This window comes from Mastomys coucha, chromosome X (assembly GCF_008632895.1).
Source record: "Mastomys coucha isolate ucsf_1 chromosome X, UCSF_Mcou_1, whole genome shotgun sequence".
NCBI lineage: Eukaryota > Metazoa > Chordata > Mammalia > Rodentia > Muridae > Mastomys > Mastomys coucha.
Genome location: NC_045030.1, coordinates 116784750 through 116795228, shown reverse-complemented (window position 1 = coordinate 116795228; position 10479 = coordinate 116784750). Strand labels below are relative to the sequence as shown.

The following is a 10479-nucleotide window of genomic DNA, read 5'->3' as shown; positions in this document are numbered from 1 at the left end:
CCTTGTTGGAAACTATAAATTCTTGTTAATTACTGTTTAATCACATTAAAACTTTATTAAATAAATAAGTTTTCTTAGAAACAGCACCTAAGCATGAATATATAATGTCATAATTCAAGAAAAAAACATTTTGTACACCCTTGATTGCTAAAAGTTAATAATTTACAATAAGAAACAAAATAAAATACTATGAATATTTCTCAGGGGCTTTCTGAGATCAACTTTAAATAGAAACTAACTGAAGAAAAAAGGTTTGTTTTTTTTTCCTCTTAAATAGTTGTTTATTGGCAGTGGGGTGGAAGGGATGATAGAATTAGCATTTGGAGACAACAACATGCACATATGAGGCAGCAAAAGTGATGGAAAGAGCCTGAAGGACCTTCTTTAATAGCAAGGATGTAGGCAGGGGCCTGGAGTGCTGTTGGAGCATCTCTGGTTAGTAGGCATGGTTAGAGATGAAGAGAGATTCCCTGGCTGCTGCCCCAACCTAACTACTTGGGGTAGATATACTTCCCTTGACAAGTGAGGTTGATGGCCATGGCTCGCTTGGTATAAGCCTCCTGAACCACCTTCCGGTTTTCCTTCTTCCCACCCCAGGCTTTTAGAGCAGAATCCTACAGGGCTCCAGCATAATAGAAAGTCAAGGCCCGTGGCTTCAGATAGAGCCACTTGACAGCATTGAGGGTGATTGACATCTTTTCCTCACTTTGCCCTCCAAATTGGAAAGTGACCCCAGGGACAGCAGGGGGCACTCTGTGATGAAGTGCTGTGACAGTTGCCATGGCAATCTCTTTATTGGAAAATGGATGGGTTTAAGCATGGCCAGGGGTGACCATGTTGGGCTTCAGCAATGTGCATTCCAGATAGACATAGTGATCACTCAGAGCCTTATAGACAGCTGCCCGTTCCTTCTCAGTTACATACTGGCAGCACTTCAGTCATGGCCTGCATCAGAGAGGATTTCAGACTCCACAATGGGTGCATTGTCATTCTATTGGCAGATGCTAGCATAACGGGCCAGAACATTGGCATTTTCCATGATGGCAAGGGCCAAGGGACAGCGTTCAGACAGGCCACCAGCCCTTGGGTAGTAGTCTCTCAATTGGTTCCTGCCAGGGACATTACATACTTATCTATCTTAATACCCACAACACCACACTTGTTCTTGATAACTTGGGCTAAGGGAGGTCCATCATCTGCCTTCTGATACAGTGTCTAATGGATGAGGATCACCCCACCCCACCCCCTACCTTCAGTGCAGGGATTAACATGGTCAACAGCAGTCAACAGCAGCTGGCAGTAGAAACACCTGTTCTTGATGCTCTCTGTGCCAAAGGACTGCAGGCACTTGGTAATACTTCCAGTGGACTCGTCTGCAGCTAGAATGCCCTTGCCCACAGCCACAATTTGGTGAGAGAAGTCAACGAGCTCGTTCTTCTGCTCCTTTGGTCAGTGCTGAGTATGAATAGGACAAGGTCCAAGTGGCAGCGTGTTCCTGGGACAGATTGGGGTGGGTCTGCCAGGTACACAGGTAGATAGGCAAAAAGACTGAGGAGCGAAAATGGCTAGTGCCACCAGAACCTCATTCTTCAACGTGTTCTAAGAGAACACAATGTATTCATCTGAGGTGGAAAAGAGATCTTCTATTCGGCTTTGGGATGCTAATAAATATCTATTTTTTTCAATAAATTTAATGAAGCAGTTTTAATTTAATTTTTTGTTGTCCTAAAATGTGAGTATTGCTACAGAAAATAGAAAAGATATTGGACTGTGACTAATCTATTCAATATATTATATATTATTCAGTATAAATATAAATTATATACACTTGAATGTGCTAATATAAAATATGTGCTTACTTACTAAGAAATATGGTTATTAAAGAAATTAAAGCTACCTATGACTTCTGAAAGAATTAAATGTAATTTTAAGAATGATTTATGTCATAATAAGGCACATTAATATACAATGTTATAGTAATTTGATATATCTGTTTTCTTTTATTTCATGTCTACATTTGTTAGATATATTAATATCACAAACTTCAAAGTACTATTAACTGTTTTACCATTAAGAATTATTTTGACATTTTTACAAACGTGTGATAGCCTTTATTATCATATTCATTCCTACAGTGAGTTAGTCTTCGTGGTATAAAATGTGAATAAAATTTTAATATGTTTGTATACAAACATATCATTTGCTTTACTGAGTTTCTCCAAATAATATCTCTAAATTGATATTCCTTTCATTTGTCGATTATTATTTACTCTTGAAAATGTGTGCTATGAAATGAATGATAAAGGTAACAAGAAGCATATTATCACATTTTGTATTGGGGCAAAGTGAAAAGGTTGTTATGACATGACTTGGTTTATGAGAGAAAAGGAAGAAACTAGACTTATCATGGTATCATTGATTCATATCCATTATGCTGATAATTTATATCTTTGTGCAAAAATACTCAAAATACCTGTGAAACGTATCTAAAATATTTGAGTCTGTGTTCTTCTATAATACATTATATTCCAAAACTACTAGGTAAAGCATATGTGAACATATTTCACATCCCCTTGCACAGAGTTGTATAGTGCTAATCTACTTCACACTTTATATCCTTTGCTTCCCTGAACTACTTCCAGAAAGCAGTCCTTTAATTTTAATACCCAAAGAAAGAATGGAACATACAACATAACATACAGCAAAGAAAGTGTGTAAAATATCAATAGAGATTAAAAAAATATTAGAGACAAGAGAGGAGAATTTCTTGCTATATAAAAATATAGTTAGTAATTGTGAAAACGATTTCAAGTGTTAATTTCCATAATCTAGCTATAAAACTTTGGTTCATGATTTATTTTTCAGATATTTATAATCTCTGAGAATATATCTTTGAACTCCTCATACAGTCCTGCATCTCTATTGCTTTTATGTATATATTAATATCAATATTCTCTTTATTATATAATGGTATCATATATTTCATTAACATAATTCTTTTTGATTCTACATTAAAACAATTTTTTAGGAATAACAGCCATCTTCATTCATTACTGAAAAATTAGAAATTAGGTTATTACCAGCTAAATGCTTATTTTTATGTTTACCCTTTATTTTTACTTTATGTATGTGGGTATTCTATATGTATGTATGTCTACATATCACAATTGTATAGATTCCACAGAAGCCAGAAACTGTTTTCCTATCTCCTAGGACTGGAGTTATAGACTTCAGTTTTGAATTGCTATGTGAGTACCAGGAACTGAGTCCAGAATCTGGAAGATCAACCCATGTCCTTAAGCATTGACCAATTGTCTCCTGCTTCCTATATATTACTAAATATTTGCTAATTTTCACTGTTTTATATTAGAAAAAAATCTTTTTTTATTTTTCTGCAGTTTTATAAACAATATATTGCTAATTAAGAATGGGCCACTTATTGTAGCTCTGTTATGATCTGTGCGATACATATTTAGTTGTTTTGAGATCCTAAAGAATATATATATATATATATATTAGAAGTTAACTAATATAATCAATTATGTATACACACACATACACACACACACACACACACACTTGCTTTACTTATATCAAAAGTAAATCATTTACATGTTGTTTTTCTTCGGAGCTTCATGTAAATAGATTTCTTGTGTAATTTAAGAGAAACAGAAACCTCTTAGTCATCTATATGTAAAATTTAATTCAATAACTGCCTATGAAAACAAGTTTATTAAGACTTTTTTTAAATTATGTGCTCACACACACACACACACAAAGCAAATAATTACTATTTCTGAGTTTGTCATTTTGCCTACTCTTCCAAGAGTATCTTTCCAAAGATTTTGATAAAATATAATGCCAGACAGTACATTACTTTATTCTAAGACATATACAAAGTGAAAAATGAAGCTTAAATCCATGCCCTGTTAGGACTGAGAATGTACCTAAGTGGTCAAGACTTCACCTAGCATAATCAAGGCTCTCAGTTTAGTTACCTACACTGTCTCAAAAGTACAACAGCATAGATTTCGTATAGCTTCTCTATCTATTGGCTAAGATTTAGTCCTGAATTTGTGACTTCATACACAAAGCATACAATTCCATCTTCATTCACATGCAAATAGACTTCAATCTTGTCAATTAACCCAATGCTTGCTATTGTTGCATGTATGATATAAACAGATTTGATTAATTCCTTAATAAAGACTTATTTATCTATTAAGTATCATTAGAAATCCATTTTATGGCCTTATAAATTGTTGGCAATATTTCATTTCATCATGGATGTAAGTCAGTTTTTTCTTATTGTTAGAAAATTGCATTATATGTAAAAGAAATATTATAATTCATATATGTTGTTGAATTGTGATTAGTAAATTAATGATCAGAAAATTCACTGTTGTCTTATATGTCCCTCTCCTCACTATATTTTCCTAACGAGTCACAATTTAATGTTCTGCATTTGTTATTATTGATGAAACTGGTAGATTATTTACTTAGTCATATTTCTTTTAATCAGGACTACCTTTTATATTGTATACCTTATGAGTCTTGAAAAATATACCCTGTTTAATAAGCATTATTTTAGAATTATCATATTATACTGCACTATGTGCTGGCCAGTGAAAAATATTTTTCAATATCTGATGAGTTCATATCAATAAATATTAGTTGACTGAAGGGGTAATAACAGCTTCAAACAGGCACTAGGTAATTAAGGAAGTTGTAAATCGCAGGCACTCTGACAGACAAAGATTTGCGAGAGATTTTAAACCTGAATTGCCAAGAAAATCCCTTACTGATAAATGTTCAACATGAGGTTTGGGCTAAACGTGTTCAGAAATAGTGTTATGGGCTATAGAACTCTCTCAACTTCTTTTTTTGTAGAAAGCTGCACATAAAATAAATTCAATTTTGTCTACTGAAAATGAACTGGAGAATTTCATTAAAAATGAGAAAATATTTGACCTATATTCTTACAAATAAGATCTGTAACAGGATAAGGTTGTGGAAGATTTAACTGAGAAAAGTATCCAGTATCCAGATTGTCATAACAATAAGGAGATTATACACAAATAAAAAAATCTTAATGAGTTTTGGTGTATAACTGGTAAGTAAATGAGTACACACTTAAGGATTAATGCTACTGCAGTGGTTCAATGTGGTAAACTTTTTTTTTTTCAATTTGCCTAGTAACATAGTTATTCAGAATTATGATTCTTTAAATCTGGAAGTATTAAACTTCCAGCATCTGGTGTAATTTGAATATACTTAATTTCATGAAACTATTGTTGTGGCTTGATTTCTAATATGAAATATAATAATGGGACTTTTAATCAATTTGGAGATTCTTAGAGATTCTTCTCATGTGAAGAGACTAACTGAGTAACTTTGCAAGTCAGCTAGTTATTTCAAGTACTGGTTGCTATAAAGCTAATCTGGTAGCTTCTCAGTCTCTCTCATACCCATAAATAATTTTTAAGTGCTTATTTTCCTTAAGCAATGAGGTTGACATGAGAACATTCCAGCATATGCTCTTGGACTCCTGGGATTGTTTCCCACATAAACTCTTCTTCTTTAATATATGAAGTAGTATTTCAAAGGGACTATGAAATCTTTGTATGATAATTTTTAAAAATGAGTGTTTTCATTAGGAAGAAAGTTGGTATAAAATATTTTATCTCAATTTCTCTGAAAATTACAGTAGAAGGCATTTCCTTCTGTGAATTGAAATGGTAAGTGCTAGGACCTAAACTTAAGTAGTTGCTCAAGTAATAAATTAAAACCCAAATATGAAAAAAGCAGTAAAAGATGTTCATGCGGTCATTAATCTTAATTTTTCATTGTTCTGAGTAGTTTTTGCACATTATATAGTATAGAATATATATTTATAAATATTCATTTCATCCCATTTAGAAGTATATATAAAATTATTATTTTGGAAGTAATTAATAAACACAGTAATAGATCATAATTTTATTCCTTATGTTTTAAAATATAAACTGGTAAATTGTAAAGTATCATTTTCTACTAAAATTAACTAAATGGATATTATATTCAAAAAAGAACTGGAGTATAAAAACAGTAGCATATGTCCTTGCAGCTTAATTAGTTTTCGGTGACATAGCTACAACATGCATTAGCTTTATTAAAAATATTAGATTCAAGTATAATCAGCTGCCATTTGTGCTGAGTGCAAGGCACTCTAAAGCTCTAAGAATCTTAAATCAAGTACAATCACAATCAGGCATTATGTATGAAAAAACTCTCCCTAAATTATCCAGAAGTCAGTGCACTTAAAAGGAAAACTTGACTCTGTATCATTGTTAGTATCAGCACCCTGCGTGGCAGATTGTCTTAGAAACCCAGCAACATCACACATAGACATCACACATAGGCAACAGGGACCCAGGCATCTGTTGCTATGACAACTGCCATACATTCCAAGAATCCACTTGGCTCACCTCCCACCTTTACCTGCAAATGGCTATGTCACAACTCAAATAAAAGGCAGACCCCACTCTCTACCCTTTGTCTTCGTCACCACCTTTGCCATATTTCTCCCACAATAAACTCCATGTGAAACTGTTGGCCTGGTGTCGTCTGTCTGTACACAAGCCACAATTTTAACACAACATTGGTGCTGAAAACTGGGAATTGCTAACCAGGAGTACTGTGTAGTCAGAGTGGCCACTATTGGCTGGCAAGACCATGATGGATTGACTGTAACCCTACCACATGGATTACAGCTGCTGCCACCTCCTGCCACTAGAGTACCATGTGGATTTCCACTGCAGCTGCAGACTACTGCCAACCGCCGCTGCAAGACTCACAGATTTCTACCATTTGAGCTGTGCTACCACGGTCCACCAAGTGGAACTAGCCTCTGCCATGTGGGTTAAGCAGTCTTAACTAAGTAAGTTAGTCTCACACTAACTGGACAGTTCCAACGGATGTTACCAGACCACAAAAACTGTCAAACACACATTGGCATATTGGTAAGGTATTTCCTCCAGTCAGCTGGAAGGACCCTAAATGCCCAGATAGGGCCTGGCCATCCTTCTGTGGGCTAAGGAATTGGCATTTCATGGCCATGGTCCTAATGGCCAGCCTCCTAGCAGACATAGAAGATGAGACTTTGACCCTTGGGTGACTTCCCTACTCAAAAGAGGTTTATAACCCCTCCAGCTCTTGCAGCTGTTCAGAAATTCCTAGATCTGGGTTGAAATGCTTTCTGTTTAGTCCAGGACTTCACCACAGGCCTTAGATGTTTAAGTGATGACCTGGACATCTAGACTGGTTGAACACTTGTAACTCATTACTAAACTCTTCTCAGGACACCAATACAAATAGTTCAATAACATTCCCATCACCCAATGGGTGTTGGATTGTTTTTGAACATATTTCCAGGCATCTCCTCACTGGAATGGCTCCTGAAAAATCTCAAATCTCTGAAGTTAACTCCCAATTTGAGGGCATCAAAACTAGTATACCTCTGCAATAATATCTGGATTCATACCCATTAGACAATGGTTCCAAATGGACACTTAATGGCACACTAGATTCAATTATTTTAAGGGATCTTCATACATACTGCCAGCAGTCTGGTAAATGGAAAGAGGTTCCCTATGCCAAAACATTTATTTATTTTTGCTCCAATCCCTCTATGTGTACTTCTTGTTTCCCATCTCAATTTCTCTTAGCCATGAAACCTACACCACCTACATCAGATGATGCCACAACCCTCATCCAGCTATCAAACTGCCTCCTTTCCATGTCAGACCTGTTTCTATGCTTCCAAAAACCCAAGCTAATGCCTCAGGCTTTCATTCTCATCATACTATCCCAGAACCTACTTGCTCAACCTCTCCAGATACCTCTGCCACCTCTTCCTGTGACAGTTGCAGGTCTCCCCAGTCACCTTGCATTGACACTTAGCTTTATTCCTCCTATCACCCACTCTAAGGCCACAGCCAAGCCCCCAAGTATTTCTACCCCAGGGACACCTGACCTAGCATCAGTACTTCTTTTAAGGTAAATTATTGGGTAGATGGCGTTGTCAGAGTACATGTTCCTTACTCGCTGAGTGAACTTAGAAAATAGAAAGCAGACTGGGTTCCTATAACTCTAACTCCTCCAACTTTATTAGAGTTCCAGTACATTACTCAATCTTATAGCTTGACTTTCCACGGTCTACATATGATGCTTACTAATAATTTACTTCCTGAAAAACAAAGGCAAGTTTAGGAACAGGCAAGAACACATGCAGATGAAATTCATCAAACAGATAGAACATATCCAATTGGATCTGAAGCAGAACCTGACCAAGATTCTCAATGGAATTATAATTCTGCAGGTGGTATTTTAGCCAGAGATAGATTCATAATTTGCTTCCTGGACAGTCTTTATAGCACAGTATTAAAAACAGTAAATTTTGAAAAAAATTCAAGAAGTCAACCATGGCAAACAGGAAAACCCAACTCAATTTTTAGAATGCCTCCCAAAGGCTTTATTGCAATATACTAATCTGGACTCTGAAAACCCAGAAGGTAAGCAACTTCTGATGACCTACACTTTTTCCCAGAACTGCCCCAACACAAAAGCTAAACTTAGGTGGTTGAAGACTGGTCCCCTACTTACATAGGCAGAAGTTTTGGCATTGGCCTTCAATGTGTACCATGAGAGAGATGAGAAAGCCCACAAACAAAAATAGCATATGCTGGTAAAGGCTGTCCAACTAGTCCAAGCCACTGCCCCAGACTCCTGGTCTTCTAAGGCTCAGAGACTACCAGGACCCTGCAATAGATATGGTCAACAAGATCATTGAGTGGGGGTTTGCCCTAACCCCCCAAAGCCAAAGGGGCCATAACTTAGGTGCCATCAGGTGGGACATTGTACTGTTGATTGCCCTAACATCATGCAGGACAGAGGGACATCACTCCCAGGCAACCTTCCAGCCAATTTCCTAGGCTTGGCTATGGACAACTGAAGACCTGACCATGGCCACCACTAGCAGGGAGCCCCAGATAGCCATTATGGTACATGGGTACCCTATCTCCTTCCTCTTGGACACTAGGGCCATTTAGTGGGTCATAATGGATTTTTGGGGACCCACTTCCCCTTCTTACTTTCCTATCTTCAGGGTAGAATGACAACCTTACCTTCCTCATCAGACCCCCACCACTTAGTTGCATGTTTAAAGGTGTACATCTCATTCATTCCTTTTTGATAGTGCAGAAATGTCCTGTCCCCTTATTGGGAAGGGATTTTCTAGCTAAATTGGGAGCCTCAATTTCCTTTCCCACCATTCACCTAAATGCAAGCTCACCAACAGATGCTCTGCTCATTCTTCTAGCCAGTCAACCTACTAACACTAACAAGTTGTTTGCTTTAGCAGCTTCTTAAGTGGACCCCCAAGTCTAGGACATCCAACATCCCTCTGTTGCTAAAAATCATTTTCCTGTTATCCAGTTACTGGATTTTAGCAGGTACATCACCCAAGCTCAAAACCCCTTGTCTCTCCAGAGCCTCAGGGGACGTAAGTCTATCATTTATGACCTCTTAAGAAAAAAAAACCTGCTTTGTCTAACCTTTTCCCCCTTTAATACCCCTATACTAGCAGTTAAGAAACCTAATGGTAGCTATTGCCTTGTTCAAGACCTCAGGTGCATTAATTCTGCAGTGGTTCCTCTCCATTCTGTTATGGTTAACCCTTATACACTTCTTTCCACTATGCCCTTGGGGACTTCCCATTTCTCAGTCCTAGATCTCAAGGATGCATTTTTCTTTACCCCTTTAAATGGCCAGGCACAGAACATTTTAGCCTTTACCTGGACACATCCTAACACCCACTTCTCTACCCAACTTAACTGGACTGTTCTACTTCAGGAATTCCAGGACAGCCCACACCTACTTGGCCAGGCCTAGCTTCTGACTTACTGTCTCTATGCCTCCCTAAATCAAAGATTGTGCATTATGTAAATGACATCCTTCTCTGTAGCCCTTCTCTAGAAATTAGCCAGGCTGACACCTCTGCTCTTCTAAATTTCCTTTCCAGTCAAGGCTACAGGGTCTCACCTTCTAAATTCAAACTGTCCACTTGTTAGGTCATCTATTTGGGACTAACAATTAAGCTAACCCACAAGGGTATTACCTTAGAAAGAATCTGATTCAGTCTCTAACTGTTCTTTATATAAAGGAAGAGATTTTTATCATTTCTAGGAACAGTTAGTTTTTTACATTCCCGGGTTCCTACATTTTCTCTCCTTTCTTGCCACTTACATGAAGCAGTGTTAGGCCCCACCCATGAACTTCTTCTCAAATCTGTTACCAATCTCTTTCAAAGGCTCCGAGGGGGTCTCCTTAATGCCCCAGACTTATATCTCAGTGACCTTTCTCATCCTTTCTCCCTCTATGTAATTGAAAAAAAAAGAGAGTTGATTTTGGAGTGTTAGGTTATCAACTGGGAACTTCTTT

The 10479-nt window shown here is 37.0% G+C and overlaps 1 pseudogene; it reads right to left on the bottom strand.

The window, feature by feature from the left end:
- Window positions 1–436: 436 nt before the first annotated feature.
- On the bottom strand, window positions 437–7931 carry LOC116092914 (annotated as a pseudogene).
- Between the last annotated feature and the right edge of the window lie 2548 nt (window positions 7932–10479).